Raw genomic sequence first — 19,934 nt, 5'->3', positions numbered from 1 at the left:
ACAAAAAAACAAATACAGTTTATCACCTTCACACATGCCGAAATTGCCTGCATTATTTATATATCTCTAAATATCTCTAAAATTAGAAAGGTCTTGTCTCAGAGTGATGCTGAAAAACTAATTCATGCATTTATTTCCTCTAGGCTGGACTATTGTAATTCATTATTATCAGGTTGTCCTAAAAGTTCCCTAAAAAGCCTTCAGTTAATTCAAAATGCTGCAGCTAGAGTACTGACGGGGACTGGAAGGAGAGAGCATATCTCACCCATATTGGCCTCTCTTCATTGGCTTCCTGTTAATTCTAGAATAGAATTTAAAATTCTTCTTCTTACTTATAAGGTTTTGAATAATCAGGTCCCATCTTATCTTAGGGACCTCGTAGTACCATATCACCCCAATAGAGCGCTTCGCTCTCAGACTGCAGGCTTACTTGTAGTTCCTAGGGTTTGTAAGAGTAGAATGGGAGGCAGAGCCTTCAGCTTTCAGGCTCCTCTCCTGTGGAACCAGCTCCCAATTCAGATCAGGGAGACAGACACCCTCTCTACTTTTAAGATTAGGCTTAAAACTTTCCTTTTTGCTAAAGCTTATAGTTAGGGCTGGATCAGGTGACCCTGAACCATCCCTTAGTTATGCTGCTATAGACTTAGACTGCTGGGGGGTTCCCATGATGCACTGTTTCTTTCTCTTTTTGCTCTGTATGCACCACTCTGCATTTAATCATTAGTGATCGATCTCTGCTCCCCTCCACAGCATGTCTTTTTCCTGGTTCTCTCCCTCAGCCCCAACCAGTCCCAGCAGAAGACTGCCCCTCCCTGAGCCTGGTTCTGCTGGAGGTTTCTTCCTGTTAAAAGGGAGTTTTTCCTTCCCACTGTAGCCAAGTGCTTGCTCACAGGGGGTCGTTTTGACCGTTGGGGTTTTACATAATTATTGTATGGCCTTGCCTTACAATATAAAGCGCCTTGGGGCAACTGTTTGTTGTGATTTGGCGCTATATAAAAAAAATTGATTGATTGATTGATTTATTTATTTATTTATTTTATAATCTCCATCCATCCATCCATCCATTTTCTTCCGCTTTATCTGGTCGCGGGGGCAGCAGCTCAAGCAAAGCCATCCAGACCTCCCGATCCACACACACCTCCCCCAGCTCCTCCGGGGGAACCCCAAGGCGTTCCAAAGCCAGCCGAGAGATATAGTCCCTCCAGCGTGTCCTGGGTCTTCCCCGGGGCCTCCTCCCAATGGGACGTGCCCGGAACACCTCTCCAGCGAGGCGTCCAGGAGGCATCCGGAAAAGATGCCCGAGCCACCTCAACTAACTCCTTTCGACGTGGAGGAGCAGCTCCTCCAAGCTCCTCTCGAGTGACCGAGCTCCTCACCCTATCTCTAAGGGAGCGCCCAGCCACCCTGCGGAGGAAACTCATCTCCAGGCTCGGACTGGTAATCTGTGATTTTGGGCATTTGCCCGGTGGGCTGCTGCACGTTTAGACGTGCGTGGGGCGGCCGTCCCATATTTATAGAGATTATGGAAATATACAGTGTTCTCGAACGCGCGCTGCTGTCAACACGAGTAAAATCCATGATTGGTGAAGCTACAGCATTTAATCGGCGCAACTGCAGAGCCACTTCCTGAATTTGTGTCAAAATAAAAGTTCTGTAGTGTTTCATACACGGCGCAGTCTTATTCTAGGTTTCAGTTATGTTTCCGTTTGATCACACAACTGAGACTTACATCGAGCACAATGATTGACATGACCAACAGCCAATGACAATGGAGAAGCATACAGGGTGGCCAATTAGATTGCAGGGAGAGCAGGCAGCCGCTCTCGCCCCTGTGAATGGATTGAGTCCTCCGCGCCTGGACTTCTGTCCGCTCTTCTACTGATACAAGGTTGGAATTGTTTCTTTTATCTTAATTAACTGTGCTTTACTTTTGTTAATCTTTAAATCTTACGGACTTCAGCTCCTTAATTTGCTGCTGTGTGAAACCTAGCAGTGGTTACACATTACCCCTCTCTCTCTCTCTCTCTCTCTCTCTCACTCACACACACACTTTGGAGACACAAAAACTTTTTTTCCACTTGTGTGCTTTTGCTTCCGTTTTGTCAGACCCGGCACCAGAAAAAAAAAAAAAAATCACAGGGTGCAGGGGCGGGATCGCCCCCCCCCCCCCCCCCCCAAAAAAAGTGCGCACTGGAGGAGACGTGCGCTCCTGGAAAGCTCGTGTATTTACGCTGCACCGTTGTAAGAGACTGACTAAGAGTGAAGAGTGATGACACTATTTTTATTTAATTATTATTTGAACGTATAGACACTTGGTCAAGTGATCTCCTGCATACCACAGAGCCGGTGTTCTGTCGAGATGAGGTGCGCCAACTTTCGATACTCTGAGCTGTGACATACCTTCGCGTTGTCCAATAGGAACGACGCGTCGGGCCAAAACACGTAAGACTCGTGGCAGAAACCACTGATCTCTACAAAATGCATTGGACCAATCCGATTGGTGCAGAAACCACTGATCTGTACAAAACATTAACGTGTGACAGGACTGCTCATTTATAGAGCAGTTTTCTGAAGAAAAAACATTGGAAATGTTTTTTTTGTTGTTGTTACCTCAAAATTTCTGATTACTGTTAAAAAAAGTTTAGAACACTTGTAATTAAAACAGGTAAATAAATCAATAAATGGTTCTTTAGAAACCTTTCATCTGTATTAAAACCACCTGTTATTTCAGATTAGATAATTTCTTGTTTAACATAAGGAACCTCAGACATTTATTTTTAGACAAATAAAATAACATGGAAACTTGTATATTTTTTTGAAGTCTGGTAGATTATTTATATCTTATTTCAACCAGAAAAACAAACACTAAATAAATACAAATGTTTATTATAAATGCAAAAGGAAATAATTTAACAATGACTGCAGTGTGATTGTAAAGTAGGATTTCTGTGACATAAACCTCATGATGTTTATATATATATATATATATATATATATATATATATATATAGTCATTTAAACTTGTAATTTCGTCAAAATATGTAATTGCCTTTAATGTTATCAGCACGCCCCCTCGTGGTGCCGGGTCCGCGTTTTGTACTATGATCAAGGTGAAATGACAGTGAAAGTGTGTGTTTAGGTGTGTGTTCATGGTGTTTAGGTGTATAGTATTTGTTCATCGGGGGTTTGGTATGGACGGGTGGGTGTGCGTGTTTGGGGGTGGATTCGTCGGGCCAATAGTGGGCTGAAATTTGTTCCCAGTCCGACCCTGCTCATCTCGGCCGCTTGTATCCGCGATCGCGGGCAGCCCTGGTGCAGGCCAACGTGCACTGGAAACAGGTTTGACTTACTACCGGCAATGCGAACCAAGCTCCTGCTGCGGTCGTACGGGGACCGGATAGCCCTTAGCAAAGGACCCCGGACCCCATACTCTCGGAGCACCCCCCACAGGGTGCACCGAGGGACACGGTCGAACGCCTTCTCCAGATCCACAAAACACATGTGGACTGGTTGGGCAAACTCCCATGAACCTTCGAGCACCCGATGGAGCGTGTAGAGCTGGTCCAGTGTGCCGCGACCAGGACGAAAACAACACTGCTCCTCCTGAATCCGAGGTTCGACCATCGGTCGAATTCTCCACTCCAGTACCCTGGAATAGACCTTACTGGGGAGGCTGAGGAGTGTGATCCCCCTATAGTTGGAACACACCCTCCGGTCCCCCTTCTTAAACAGAGGGACCTTCCACCCCAGTCTGCCAATCCAGAGGCACTGTCCCCGATTGCCACGTGATTTTGCACAGCGGTGTCAGCCAAGACAGTCCCACAACATCCAGAGACTTAAGGTACTCAGGATGGATTTCATCCACCCCAGGAGCCTTGCCACCGAGGAGCTTTCTATCCACCTCGGTGACTTCGGCCAGGGTAATGGATGAGTCCGCCTCTGAGTCCCCAGTCTCTGCTTCCTCTTCGGAAGACGTGATGATGGGATTGAGGAGATCCTCGAAGCATTCCTTCCACCGCCCGACAACATCCCCAGTCAGGGTCAACATGTCCCCACCCACACCGTAGACAGTGCTGGTGGAGAGCTGTTTCTGCCTCCTGAGGCGTCGGACGGTTTGCCAGAATCTCTTCGAGGCCGACCGATAGTCCTCCTCCATGGCCTCCATGATCATCCAGGTATGCAAACTCCCCCACCACGATAAGGTGGCAGCTAGAGGGGGGGTTATAATCACCATATTTTTTATAATCACCATTCTGTGTTCTGAACTCCATCACTGTTGTCAGAGTGAAGGTTTTCCTACAAAGTTTGTCATCTAAATAAGGCTATAAACTATAAATGCTCTGTCCCACACAGATGCTTCAGAAACACCTTCAGGCTGGACTTTAAAAAAAAGCTCCACACTAGAAAAAAAAATTGTCCAAAAACAGCTCGACCTCCGCTATATTTATAATTGATTTGGGCTTGAATCAGCAGATTCTGTTCTGCTGATGACGTAGCAACAATATGGGCGCGGCTGAGGGCTGAAATAGAGTGCAGACTTCAGACAGTTGCAGTTTATCCTTCACCTGCGCGCTTATCGACTTTTATTGTTCAAGATTTTTTAAAAATATCAACATTTCATATTTTTATATGTTGATATTTAAAATATATATATATATATATATATTTAAAAAAAATCAACATTTCACTCCCCCTCTAGCTGCCACCTTATTGAGATGGGGGAGTTTGCGTACCCGGATGATCCTAGGAGCTATGATGTCTGGGGCTTTGAGCCCCTTGTAGGGTTTCCCAAGGCAAACGGGTCCTAGGTGACGGGTCAGACTAAGGGCAGTTCAGAAGCTCCCATGACCAGTAAAAAATCAAGGACCAAGACGTTGCCCGGTATGGCGGAGCCAGGGTCCCACCCTGGAGCCAGGTCTGGGGTTGGGGCTCATGCGCGAGTGCCTGGTGGTCGGGCCTTAGCCCATGGGGCCCGGCCGGACTCAGCCTGAAAGAGCGACGTGGGTCCGCCCTCCTGTGGGTTCACCACCTGCAGAGGGGGCCGTGGGGGTCAGGTGCAGAGAGGATTGGGTGGCTGTCAAGGGCAGGTGGCCCGGCGGCCCGGTCCACGCTCACAGTCCCTGGCTGTTGGGATGTGGAATGTCACCTCGCTGGGGGGGAAGGAGCCTGAGCTTGTCTGGGAGGTTGAGAGATACGGACTAGAGATAGTCAGGCTCACCTCCACGCACAGCTTGGGCTCTGGTACCCAACTCCTAGAGAGGGGCTGGATGCTCCACTTTTCTGGCATTGCCCATGGGGAGAGGCGGAGAGCTGGGGTCGCATTGCTTATTGCTCCCCAGCTCAGTTGCCATGTGTTGGAGTTCACGCCGGTGAACAAGAGGGTCACGTCCCTACGCCTTCGGGTCGGGGACAGGTCTCTCAATGTTGTCTTGGGCTATGAAACGAGCGGCAGTGCAGAGTACCCGACCTTCTTGGAGTCCCTGGGAGGGGTACTAGGTAGAGCTCTGACTGGAGACTCCATTGTTTTCCTGGAGGATTTCAATGCCCACATGGGCGGTGACAGTGAGACCTGGAGGGGTGTGATCGGGAAGCACGGCCTCCCTGATCTGAACCTGTGTGGTGTTCAGCTGTTGTGTTTCTGTGCTAGTCACAGTTTGTCCATCACGAACACCATGTTCGAGCACAAGGGTGTCCACAAGTGCACGTGGCACCAGGACACCCTGAGCCGCAGGTCGATGATCGACCTTCAGCCATGTGTCTCGGACACTCGAGTGAAGAGAGGGGCTGAGCTGTCGACCGATCACCACCTGGTGGTGAGTTGGATCCGCTGGGAGGGGAGGAAGCCAGTCAGACCTGGCAGGCCCAAACGTATCATGAGGGTCTGCTGGGAACGACTGGCGGAACCCTCTGTCAGCGAGGACTTCAACTCCCACCTCCGGGAGAGCTTCTCCCATATCCCAGGGGAGGTTGGAGACATGGAGTCCGAGTGGACCATGTTCTCCACCTCCATTGTCGATGCGGCTGCTCATAGCTGTGGTCACAATGTCTCTGGTGCCTGTCGTGGCGGCAATCCCTGAACCTGGTGGTGGACGCTGGAAGTAAGGGATGCCGTCAAGCTGAAGAATGAGTCCTACTTGTCTTTGTTGGTAGGTAGGACCCTGGAGGCAGCTGATGGGTACCGGCAGGCCAAGCATGCCGCAGCCTGTGTGGTCACAGAGGCAAAAATACAGGTCTGGGAGGAGTTCGGGGAGGCCATGGAAGAGGACTATCGGTAGGCCTCGAAGAAATTCTGGCAAACTGTCCGACGCCTCAGGAGGCGGAAGCAGCTCTCCACCAGCACTGTCTACAGTGCAGATGGGGAGCTGTTAACCCTGACTGGGGATGTTGTCAGGTGGTGGAAGGAATACTTTGAGGATCTCCTCAATCCCATCGTCATGTCTTCCGACGAGGAAGCAGAGACTGGGGACTCAGAGGCAGACTTATCCATTACCCAGGCCGAAGTCACAGAGGTGGTTAGAAAGCTCCTCAGAAGCAAGGCTCCTGGGGTGGATGAAATCTGTCCTGAGTACCTTAAGTCTCTGGATGTTGTTAGGACTGTCTTGGCTGACACGCCTCTGCAACATCGCGTGGCGGTCGAAGACAGTGCCTCTGGATTGGCAGACCTGGGTGGTGGTCCCTCTGTTTAAGAAGGGAGACCGGAGGGTGTGTTCCAACTACAGGGGGATCACACTACTCAGCCTCCCCTGTAAGGTCTATTCCAGAGTACTGGAGAGGAGAATTTGACCGGATAGTTGAACCTTGGATTCAGGAGGAACAGTGTGGTTTTTGTCCTGGTCGCAGCACACTCGACCAGCTCTACACGCTCCATCGGGTGCTCGAGCGTTAATGGGAGTTCGCCCAACCAGTCCATATGTGCTTTGTGGATCTGGAGAAGGCATTCGACCGTGTCCCTCGAGGCACCCTGTGGGGGGTTCTCCGGGAGTATGGGGTCCTTTGCTAAGGGCTATCTGGTCCCTGTACGACCGCAGCAGGAGCTTGGTTCGCATTGCCGGTAGTAAGTCAAACCTGTTTCCAGTGCACGTTGGCCTCCACCAGGGCTGCCCTTTGTCACCAGTTCTGTTCATTATCTTTATGGACAGAATTTCTAGGTGCAGCCAGGGTGTAGAGGGGGTCTGGTTTGGGAAGCACAGAATCTCGTCTCTACTGTTTGCGGACAATGTGGTTCTGTTGGCTTTGTCAAATCAGGACCTTCAGCATGCACTGGGGCGGTTTGCAGCCGAGTGGGAAGCATCCGGGATGAAAATCAGCACCTCCAAATCCGAGGCCATGGTTCTCGACCGGAAAAAGGTACTTTGCCCTCTTCAGGTCGGTGGAATGTCCTTGCCTCAAGTGGAGGAGTTTAAGTATCTCAGGGTCTTGTTCACGAGTGAGGAACGGAGGGAGCGTCAGATTGACAGACGGATCGGTGCAGCATCTGCAGTGATGCAGTCGCTGTATTGGACCATCATGGTGAAGAGAGAGCTGAGTAGGGGGGGCAAAGCTCTCGATTTACCGATCGATCTACGTTCCGATCCTCACAAATGGTCATGAGATTTGGCTCATGACCGAAAGAACGAAATCGCAAGTACAAGCGGCCAAGATGAGTTTCCTCCACAGGGTGGCTGGGCGCTCCCTTAGAGATAGGGTGAGGAGCTCAGTCACTCGGGAGTCGAGCCGCTGCTCCTCCACGTTGAAGGAGCCAGTTGAGGTGGCTCGGCATCTTTTCCGGATGCCCCCTGGACGCCTCGCTGGAGAGGTGTTCCGGGCACGTCCCATCGGGAGGAGGCCCCGGGGAAGACCCAGGACACGCTGGAGGGACTATATCTCTCGGCTGGCTTTGGAATGCCTTGGGGTTCCCCCGGAGGAGCTGGGGGAGGTGTGTGTGGATCGGGAGGTCTGGGCGGCTTTGCTTGAGCTGCTGCCCCCGCAACCTGACTCCGGATAAAGAGGAAGAAAATGGATGGATGGATGGATCAACATTTTCACTTTCAGCAACACCACCAGAGTTCAAAGCTGCAGAAGAGACCTTCATCTGGTCCCAAGAATCCAGCAGAACATCACCTGTTTCTAAATAAAAGGTTCTTTCAACAGCAACTATTTTATTATTTTTTAAAAAGCTGTTTCATTTTATATTTTAACAATAAATGAACGGATCATTAAAAATGTCCACAAATCAAAGTCAAAAGACATTTGCACAGGTAGAAGCTCTCCACTTATTGTGCTCAAATTCATATTTTAGAAATGACTCTGTCCTGATAACAACATTAAAGGCAATTACATATTTTGACGAAACTACAAGTTTAAATGACTATAAAAAAATTCATCATGAGGTTTATGTCACAAAAATCCTACTTTACAATCACACTGCAGTCATTGTTAAATTATTTCCTGTTGCATTTATAATACACATTTGTATTTATGTAGTGTCTTTTTCTGGTTGAAATGAGATACAAATAATCTACCAGACTTTTAAAAATGTACAAGTTTCCATGTTATTTTATTTGTCTAAAAATAAATGTCCAAGGTTCCTTATGTTAAACAAGAAATTATCTAATCTGAAATAACAGGTGGTTTTAATTTACAGATGAAAGGTTTCTAAAGAACCATTTATTGATTTATTTAGCTATTTTAATTACAAGTGTTCTAAACTTTTTTTAAACAGTAATCAGAAATTTTGACGTAACAAACAACAACAAAAAACATTTCCAATGATTTTTCTTCAGAAAACTGCTCTATAAATGAGCAGTCCTGTCACACGTTAATGTTTTGTACAGATCAGTAGTTTCTACACCGAACCATTTTGTAGAGATCAGTGGTTTCTGCCACTCGTCCTCCGTGTTTTGGCCCGACGCGTCGTTCCTATTAGACAACGCGAAGGTACGTCACAGCCCAGAGTGTTGAAAGTTGGATTGGATTGAACTTTGACTCCGTCAGCCTGCCGACAAGCGGCAATGCGCGCTCCCGTCAGAAGCGTCATTTTAGCTCGGCTTTTGACGCGATGCTTCTGACGCGTCTAAAAAGCAACGCGTCTCATTGAAAATAATGGTTTTTTTGACCGATTTTTGATGCTTCTGACGCGTCTGACGCGTTCAGTGTGAAAGGCCCTTTATGCTATCAAATGATTTAATTCAATGAACTTTGGCAGCCCTTGGGACTGTATATAAGTGGCATGAAACTGAATGTTCTGGGTACTTGTCTTCAGACCTGTACTCTGTGTGACATGTACCTTTTAAAGCTTTAAATAACAAAAGATCTTAAAAGTTGAAACCTGCTTCCTTGGTGTCTCATTTGTTGTCTGTTTCAGAGGGTTTTTTGGGTAATTTTCCTAATATATTTTGGTCTTTCTAACCTAATGCCAAGACCTCTGTAGGACTGGGGACAGATTCAGCGGCAAACTGAAATCAGTCGAGTCTTGGACTCGGGAAAGACCTCCGCTCTGAATTGAGTGATCAAGGCCAGTTGGTCGATCTTGAAGCAGTGTGAGAGTGATGACATACCGACAGCATCATATGAGACAACCAAGGTGAGCACAAGACACAAAAATTAAAATAAGAGTCGGGAAATGTGTGACTGGGTCACTAGCAAAAAAACAAACAAAAACAAAGTGAGTATGTTTTAAAAAAGATAACTCCTTGTGACACGGAAAAGGTTTTGAGTCAGGGACTCCAAAGAAAATTTAATACTGGTTAGAGAAGAACATTAAAAAAAGGTGGCGAGGTGCCACTGCACCTCTAACAGCAGGTGTTTTCTGACTCTGGACTCAGCAAGATGTGATAGATGCGGTAAGAAGTGTGACACCTCCTAAGGAAGATCCAGTTGAATATGTACAACAAATGCAGGACTTGATAAGATCATATCATTTAAATGGATTAGAAGTAGAAAGACTTGGGGCTCCGACTGGGTCCATGTGCAGAACACTTGGGATCCAAGACAGCACGACGGTGACATACTTCACCCTTTTGGGGACAGAGGAAGACCCGGGACCCATGCAGTCACCCCTAAATGCCCTTTTTGACAGGATAAAAGACAAAGTTAAAATTACTACGGATTAATCAAACTACTCAAATGACTGACAAATCATTGGTTGATTTCAGGGCACGCATGATAAAAGTGTTTGAATCTCATAGCGGTATGATGCACGATATACAACCCCTGGCAAAAATTATGGAATCACCGGCCTCGGAGGATGTTCATTCAGTTGTTTAATTTTGTAGAAAAAAAGCAGATCACAGACATGACACGAAACTAAAGTCATTTCAAATGGCAACTTTCTGGCTTTAAGAAACACTATAAGAAATCAAGAAAAAAAGATTGTGGCAGTCAGTAACGGTTACTTTTTTAGACCAAGCAGAGGAAAAAAATATGGAATCACTCAATTCTGAGGAAAAAATTATGGAATCACCCTGTAAATTTTCATCCCCAAAACTAACACCTGCATCATATCAGATCTGCTTGTTAGTCTGCATCTAAAAAGGAGTGATGACACCTTGGAGAGCTGTTGCACCAAGTGGACTGACATGAATCATGGCTCCAACACGAGAGATGTCAATTGAAACAAAGGACAGGATTATCAAACACTTAAGAGAGTAAATCATCACGCAATGTTGCAAAAGATGTTGGTTGTTCACAGTCAGCTGTGTCTAAACTCTGGACCAAATACAAACAACATGGGAAGGTTGTTAAAGGCAAACATACTGGTAGACCAAGGAAGACATCAAAGCGTCAAGACAGAAAACTTAAAGCAATATGTCTCAAAAATAAAAAAATGTACAACAAAACAAATGAGGAACGAATGGGAGGAAACTGGAGTCAACGTCTGTGACCGAACTGTAAGAAACCGCCTAAAGGAAATGGGATTTACATACAGAAAAGCTAAACGAAAGGCATAATTAACACCTAAACAGAAAAAAAACAAGGTTACAATGGGCTAAGGAAAAGCAATTGTGGACTGTGGATGACTGGATGAAAGTCATATTCAGTGATGAATCTCGAATCTGCATTGGGCAAGGTGATGATGCTGGAACTTTTGTTTGGTGCCTTTCCAATGAGATTTATAAAGATGACTGCCTGAAGAGAACATGTAAATTTCCACAGTCATTGATGATATGGGGCTGCATGTCAGGTAAAGGCACTGGGGAGATGGCTGTCATTACATCATCAATAAATACACAAGTTTATGTTGATATTTTGGACAATTGAAAGGATGTTTGGGGATGATGAAATAATTTTTCAAGATGATAATGCATCTTGCCATAGAGCAAAAACTGCAAAAACATTCCTTGCAAAAAGACACATAGGGTCAATGTCATGGCATAGGGTCAATGTCAATGAGCAGATCTGATTTGATGCAGGTGTTAATTTGGGGGATGAAAATTTACAGGGTGATTCTATAATTTTTTCCTCAGAATTGAGTGATTCCATATTTTTTTCCTCTGCTTGGTCTAAAAAAGTAACCGTTACTGACTGCCACAATCTTTTTTTCTTGATTTCTTATAGTGTTTCTTAAAGCCAGAAAGTTGCCATTTGAAATGACTTTAGTTTTGTGTCATGTCTGTGATCTGCTTTTTTTCTACAAAATTAAACAACTGAATGAACATCCTCCGAGGCCGGTGATTCCATAATTTTTGCCAGGGGTTGTAGATGAAAAAGCACCTATCAGCAACAGCTCAAGGAAGCAGTACATCATAACTGTATCCCTCCCATTCACTATTATGTTGCAAAATATGTGATTACATTGCCCACTACAGCCTCGCTGACTATGAATTACGCAAAACATGCAGAAAAATTTTTACCAAAAAAGGCAGCAAAAAAGGACAAATCCAGCATACTGGTTGTGGCCTCATTTACACTCAACAAAAATATAAACGCAACACTTTTGGTTTTGTTTCCATTTTGTATGAGATGAACTCAAAGATCTAAAACTCTTTCCACATACACAATATCACCATTTCCCTCAAATATTGTTCACAAACCAGTCTAAATCTGTGATAGTGAGCACTTCTCCTTTGCTGAGATAATCCATCCCACCTCACAGGTGTGCCATACCAAGATGCTGATTAGACACCATGATTAGTGCACAGGTGTGCCTTAGACTGCCCACAATAAAAGGCCACTCTGAAAGGTGCAGTTTTGTTTTATTGGGGGGGGGATACCAGTCAGTATCTGGTGTGACCACCATTTGCCTCATGTAGTGCAACACATCTCCTTCGCATAGAGTTGATCAGGTTGTCAATTGTGGCCTGTGGAATGTTGGTCCACTCCTCTTCAATGGCTGTGTGAAGTTGCTGGATATTGGCAGGAACTGGTACTCACTGTCGTATATGCCGGTCCAGAGCATCCCAAACATGCTCAATGGGTGACATGTCCGGTGAGTATGCCGGCCATGCAAGAACTGGGACATTTTCAGCTTCCAAGAATTGTGTGAAGATCCTTGCAACATGGGGCCGTGCATTATCCTGCTGCAACATGAGGTGATGTTCTTGGATGTATGGCACAACAATGGGCCTCAGGATCTTGTCACGGTACGAACTGGAGTCAGGTCAAGACCCAGATGAGGACGACGAGCATGCAGATGAGCTTCCCTGAGACGGTTTCTGACAGTTTGTGCAGAAATTCTTTGGTTATGCAAACCGATTGTTTCAGCAGCTGTCCGAGTGGCTGGTCTCAGATGATCTTGGAGGTGAACATGCTGGATGTGGAGGTCCTGGGCTGGTGTGGTTACACGTGGTCTGCGGTTGTGAGGCTGGTTGGATGTACTGCCAAATTCTCTGAAACGCCTTTGGAGACGGCGTATGGTAGAGAAATGAACATTCAATACACGAGCAACAGCTCTGGTTGACATTCCTGCTGTCAGCATGCCAATTGCACGCTCCCTCAAATCTTGCAACATCTGTGGCAATGTGCTGTGTGATAAAACTGCACCTTTCAGAGTGGCCTTTCATTGTGGGCAGTCTAAGGCACACCTGTGCACTAATCATGGTGTCTAATCAGCATCTTGATATGGCACACCTGTGAGGTGGGATGGATTATCTCAGCAAAGGAGAAGTGCTCACTATCACAGATTTAGACTGGTTTGTGAACAATATTTGAGGGAAATGGTGATATTGTGTATGTGGAAAAAGTTTTAGATCTTTGAGTTCATCTCATACAAAATGGGAGCAAAACCAAAAGTGTTGCATTTATATTTTTGTTGAGTGCATGTATGTGGATGGACGAAGGGGTATAGAATGATTTAGGGGGAGAGGTAGAGGTCAGAGAAGTGGAGGAGACTGAGATAGATGTTTCCATTGTGGGAAAATGGGACATAGGGCCAGAGATTGTTGTTCAAATCCTGAAGGTAATGCTGCCTATCTAGGTGTGGAAAAGACACTGTAACTTATATGGAGAATGAACTGGAGGTGCTGGAGTTGGATGATGTCTTGTTTAATGGGACTGGCACAAAGTAATGATTAATTTGCAAGTGAGAGGGAGTACCCTTCTTATGTGATTCAGGTGCTACTCGAACTGTGATAAGCGCGCCCATACCAACTTTAATAATGACAAATCAGCCAATTTTGGTCAGGACAGCAAAGAGGAGTGTGAACAGGGAATATTTTTCTAAACCTGTTACCATTTTCAGAGTACATTTTTTCACCTTGGGACTCCGACAAGGGCGGTCGCATCTCCTCCACTCTCCCTTATCTCTCTGCTTTTAACCTTCAAGTCCCTACTTCACCAGACTTGTGAATTCCTCAAAACTATATTGGATTCTGGATCTATTGGACTACTATTGGATTAACCATGGAATTAATCAGCTGGTCTCTGAACACTATTGACACCATTTTTTCTACAAGAAGGTCAGGACTGGGGGATCCTGCCTGCCCAGATGGAACGTATCCTGCGGGCTATGTCCTCGACTCCTGGAATTCCTGGCATGCTTGGCGCTTTTCTCTGTGGAGGACATCGAGGACCTATTCATTTTTGGTCTTATGGTAGGAGGGCTGGTACTTTTTGGCTTATGTGCTGCCCTGATCTACCGGAAAATTGGCAAGATGGCGGCATCAAGAACCATGGACCCTCGCTTGTCCATCATAATTAACGAGGTCGGCAAGGCAGTGCATTCTCAGACTGCGTTGACTCTTGAACTCAGACGCAAATTGGATGACACCTTGGAGCTGATGCGTGCCTTGCAGTTGAAGCTGAAGGTTTTGGAGGCCGGTGAATATTCTTAATTCAAAATTAGGAATATTCTTAATTCATAATTGGGATTTGGCTGAGTGAGTGGAACTGTAAAAAGTGTTTTTCACTGCTTGGCTGCAACACTACAGGCATCAAGGTCAATTGCCCACTGTTTTTCCTCCAGAGGAATTTATCCAGGCTCTGGTAAGATTATTTGGCTCCATTCTTATCTCAACCCACAAGGACAATAAACTGACAGACTTACACATGGACCAAAGCAGGCTCCAGCCCCAGCCTCTCCTCGTATCACTCTTCCTGCCCCTCCCTCCCTGCGGCAGGCCTCGTCCTCTCAAGCTGGCCTGGCGACACGACTTGACAGTTGCAGCGGCTACAAACACACTCACATTGCCTCAATTGGGAAACTGACTGTTTCAAGTTTAGTGCACATAAACAATGTCAAATCTATATGTGTTGTCCTAATTCTGATGTGTGCCATTATTACGGTAAACAAGTAATAATTGTAGCTCAGTTGCTGTTGTATGTGGAATGTGTGTGTGGACATCTCGTTGTTGTAATGACAATGATAATAAAATCTATCTATCTATCTATCTATCTATCTATCTATCTATCTATCTATCTATCTATCTATCTATCTATCTATCTATCTATCTATCTATCTATCTATCTATCTATCTATCTATCTATCTATCTATCTATCTATCTATCTATCTATCTATCTATCTATCTATCTATCTATCTATCTATCTATCTATCTATCTATCTATCTATCTATCTATCTATCTATCTATCTATCTATCTATCTATCTATCTATCTATCTATCTATCTATCTATCTATCTATCTATCTATCTATCTATCTATCTATCTATCTATCTATCTATCTATCTATCTATCTATCTATCTATCTATCTATCTATCTATCTATCTATCTATCTATCTATCTATCTATCTATCTATCTATCTATCTATCTATCGCACCATGTACTACAAACAGATACCAGGGCCAGATGTGGCCTATCGACAGTGGTGGGCACACTTCCGATAACCGATAATTATCGAAGCTAAAGTTTTCATTATCGGATTATCTTTTCAGATAACTTTGAAAACCATTATCTGACTAATTACGAGGTCTGTTAGAAAACTATCCAACCTTTTTATTTTTTTAAAAAACGATATGAATTTGAATCATGTGCGCTTGCATCAGCCAAGCTTGAACCTTCGTGCGCATGCGTGAGTTTTTTCACGCCTGTCGGTTGCGTCATTCGCCTGTGGTCAGGCTTTGAGTGAGCACTGGTCCACCCCCCGCGTCGGATTTTCATTGTCAGGAAAATGGCTGAGCGATTGGAGCAGCGCTGAATCAAATCTTTCCAGAAACTGTGAGAGACAGCCAGGTGGAAACCATTCGGAAGATTCAGACAGCTTTCGGTGAAGATACTCTGGGGGTCACACAGATTAGGGATCATTACAACCGGATTAAAGACGGCCCACAGCGGTGCAGGGCGCGCCATGCTCCGAGCGGCCATCGACAGGCTGAAATGACCGGATCATTTCCAAAGTGAAGGCTGTGTTGATCCGGGACGTCGTCTGACTACCAGAGAAATTGTGGAAGAGGTGTACATCAGCACTTTTGCGGCACATTCCACTGTTACAGGAGATTTTGTAATGAAAGACGTGCGGAGGAATTTGCCTGTCGGGACGGAGCCGCTCATGGCGCACAACAAAAAGCACGTCCGTGTTGGAAGTCTGACAGGACAAGTTGTGACATGCCCAGCTGTTACACAATTGTTAGAAAAGCCACCGAAAGCCGTCTGAATCTTCCGAATGGTTTCCAACACAGTTATGGTTCAAATTTTAACCAAACGTATTTTGGACAAGTTATTTAAATTAACGTCACTTCTGAAGTTTTATGAAGTGAAAATATTAGATATATGTTTTAGTTTTAAAGTAATGCGTTAATTTTAAGGTTTTAGTGTGGGCATGCTGTGTCCAGGTGCATTATTTGTGATAGGGTAATCTCAGTACGTTCACAACATGAGAATGCATTTGAGACACTCTGATCAGGACTAGAGCATGACACGGGAGTGGATTTTCACTCCCGTCCTATCCCGCTCCCAGAAAAAAAAATCCCATCCTGTCCCAATCCTGGACTGGAGTAAAAAAATAAATCCCATCCCGTCCCACTCCTGTAAAGATGACTCCCAATCCCATCCCGCTCCCACTCAAAATCAGTCCCACTCCCATTGATCATCACGGCACGAGACATATGGGAGTGGTCCCGTATGTCTCGTGCCGTGATGATCAATCAGGGACTGAATATGTAGTGACGTGGAGATGTCTGGCGTTTGACTGAAGATGTGAACATGTCCTCCATCTGGTAGCAGCCTGTGAGCAGGACTTATGTCTCTTTTGTCCTTTATTTCACAATTACGACAGAGTTTTTGGAGCGAGCAGCAGCACCAGCAGCGGGAGCAGAGTTTATTTTTATTTTTATTTTACGTGCGCGCGAGCGAATTGTCCATGGAGATTATTTTACTTATTAACTACACAGATGTATAATAAAACAAATGGTGACTGGTTTCTAAACACAATTATGACAGAGTTTTTTGGGAAAGAGCGAGGAGCAGCAAGCAGCGGAGTTTTTTTTATTATGTGCGCGCGCAAGCGAATCGTCTGTTGAGAATATTTTATTAATTAACTACACAGATGTATAATAAAACAAATGGTGACTGGTTTCTAAACACAATTATGACAGAATTTTGGTGGGAAGAGCCAGCTGCAGTCCCATAGCAGGCAACAGAGTTTATTTTTTTTATTGTTTACATGTACGCGCGTGAATGGGACAGGAGGTCCTCAAACTGGGTCCTGCAGAGGTGGAAGGACCGCTGAAAGCAGCCGTCATCCAGACGCAGCTCCTGCAGCAAATAATGATACTCTCTGTATTGGGAGCTTTCTACAACAACTCGCTCCGTGTGATCAAGGTCCGTCATGTTAACTTGACTGACAACCGGAGCCGGCGAGCGGAATGGAAGCTCCTCCTATTTGATGATGCACCGGGGCGAATTTTCGCAGCAAAAGCAGAGTGACACACCGGGCGAAGGAGGCGCGTCCGTCACCACGCGACCCCTGCGAATTTGTAGCGTCTGATCACACCCGATGTGAACGCGTTTTGGTTGTTTTAAATAGATGAAAAATCATCATCTATTTTTGGCATTCCCGCTCCTGCCCGCTCCCGTTCATTTTTATTCCCGTCCCATCCCAATCACGGGATTGATAAAATTTTGACTCCCATCCCTCAGGAATCCCGCAGGAATCACGTGACCCACAGGAATTCCCGAAAAATGTCATCCTCTAATCAGGACAACAGCATTAAACTCTAGTGCCTAAAACTGTCGTGAATATATTCTCTGGGTTTATAGACGTTGTTATTGTTTTTGCTTTTAATAAATTCCATGCGTCTTAAACATAGCAAGTAGCAACACAGATTATCTGGAATTTTGTGTTTGCAAGTTTTCAAGGTCTCTTCTGCCATCTACTGGCCAGTAGTGTTCATGGCAGTATTCAGACTGAAGCTGGGCTGAAACTGTACCAGAGAACTGCACGGTGTAAAAGTTCAGAGGGCCCGATTTATGTTCTCACACACATTGTACATTCAAAAACCACATGTCGGACTCGTGTTTCCAGAAGCAAAACGTAAACAGAAGCTTCTTTTTCAAACTTAATTTACAAAAACTCTCGATGGGAGACATCAAATTTTAAAAACAAAACAAAACAAAAAAAACATTACAAGACAGGTCTGCGGTGTTTGCACATGCACAGTGCAAGAGGTTGGATGCTTGTAGTGCTTCAGCAGCGGCATACCCTCATGACGGCTGACCAGAATATCAAACAGGTTTGATTTTCATCTGACCATACGATTGGCGATCAGGAGGTGGTCGTGAGATGTTAAACGCAGCTCGTTACTTGTTACGTATGTATAGTACACGATGCAGGATGCGCGATTAACCTGAGACTCTGTGCAATCCAAAAAATTCTCGCACGAATGAAAAACCAGCTGAAAAAGGGTCAAGAGTCACACTGGCACTGGTAGATAATGGCAGTGTTCTATTTATTTTGACACCGGTTATATCAGACGGTTATCGAATTACAACTTGGCTTTTTTTTTTTTTTGAAAATGCCTTTTTTTTTAAATAAAAATGGCATATTTTACAAAAGCACATTTATCTGTAAACACCAACACACGACACACCTCACATAAACGTGTTGGTTTACATAGAATGAATCAACCAATCAGTGTAGTGGAGGCACATTTTACCCAAAATGTCATCTGTCTGTGTTTGTGACAAAACTTCAGAATTAGTGCATTATTCAACATTAAAAGATATATGTTATATCTTAACTTTGCACAAATGACAGAATTGACATTAATGGAGTTATTCTATCAGTATTCATTTTCTTTATACACCAAACCATAACTCAGGACTTTTCCAAGGCCTCCGCCTGACGGCAGCGCTGTGATTCAGTAGAGAGTTGAACTTTCTGGCTCCTCTCAGTTGTATCTGTGCTGGAAGCCATGTAGTAAACAGGAACTTCCAGCAGGGGGCAGGATGCTCAAAGACAGAAGTGCTGATTCATTGTTTGGGTCTGTTGTCGCTTTTGATGCTTCCAAAAGCGATTGTGGTGTTAAAACTCAAAATCAGCTTGTTAGTAGTTGCAAGTATATTTATCGGTTATCTGTAACTTCCGATACATTTTTGGGTGTTTTATTTTTATCGAAGATAACTTTTCAGTTATCTGATTATCTGTTATCGAAGTTAATTTTTTGGTTATCTGTGCCCACCACTGCCTATCGAGAAAGAATACTGAGAGTAGGTAGGCAAAACATTCAACTTCCTTACCTGTACTGGGACAAGTTAGGATGCTGTGCTATTTCCTGTGTTCTTCCTTTAGACCTGGAACAATATTTCCTAGATCCATCTGTAGTCCATGAGTCACTCTGTAAGCCACGCTGCTTCCCATGGACAGCAGCGTGGTTTATGGTGGCGACAGGGGAAAAGTGTCACATTCGTGCTTGCAAGATTCTGCAAGTCAGATTTGGAACAGTCCATGTACTCAGCACAGAAATGGTAGTTATAATCTGACTCAAGCTCCACAGAAAGGACAATGTGTTCATTATTTTTCAGCCCCTGACCTTATGGGGACCATGCCACAGATGAATCTGTATTGATTGTGTGGACATAATGCTTATTCACCATTATGTAGGTTAGATTGGCTGATGTGCACCAATTACTACTACTCAGCACTCGTACACAGGTGCAGCCCTCTCCCTGGTAATGACCATCAAAGGAGAGATTTGTCTCCACCTGATTCCATTTGGGGCTCAGATGTGCCACAAGAGGCTAAACTGTGGACAATGGACAGAAAATAGTACTGCCACTGTTTCCTTGGTGGAGAATAGGGAAAGTAAAGCTAAGGGTGGAAACACTGAACTACAGGTTCAGTTATTTTGTTAACACCACTGTTGAAGCCCTAAAAGGTATTCAGCAGGAATTGACAGCCCTATGTATCATGGAAATGCAGGATCAACTTATTTTGGATCAATAGATGAGCCAAAAAGGTAACAATTTAATGTTGTGAAATGTGCACAACGAACATACAGACAATCTCAGAATATAATTACAGTCAATCCACAAAGGTGACGTGTGGGCAGGCTCGAGGATA

The 19,934-nt window shown here is 44.9% G+C and overlaps 1 long non-coding RNA gene across 2 annotated transcripts in view; it reads left to right on the top strand.

Moving 5' to 3' along the window:
* Nucleotides 1–1,830: 1,830 nt before the first annotated feature.
* The window catches only part of LOC117531283, a 37,053-nt gene continuing 18,949 nt past the window's right edge, over nt 1,831–19,934 (top strand). The window contains exons 1-2 of one of the 2 annotated variants that reach the window (XR_004566596.1): nt 1,836–1,888; nt 9,400–9,562. This is a non-coding gene — a long non-coding RNA (uncharacterized LOC117531283). Of the gene's footprint in view, nt 1,889–9,399; nt 9,563–19,934 lie in introns of both variants that reach the window. The other variant, XR_004566597.1, reaches the window with a different exon arrangement.

Source organism: Thalassophryne amazonica, chromosome 18 (assembly GCF_902500255.1).
Source record: "Thalassophryne amazonica chromosome 18, fThaAma1.1, whole genome shotgun sequence".
NCBI lineage: Eukaryota > Metazoa > Chordata > Actinopteri > Batrachoidiformes > Batrachoididae > Thalassophryne > Thalassophryne amazonica.
The sequence above is the reverse complement of the archived record's forward strand: the minus strand, read 5'-3'. Positions and strand labels throughout refer to the sequence as shown.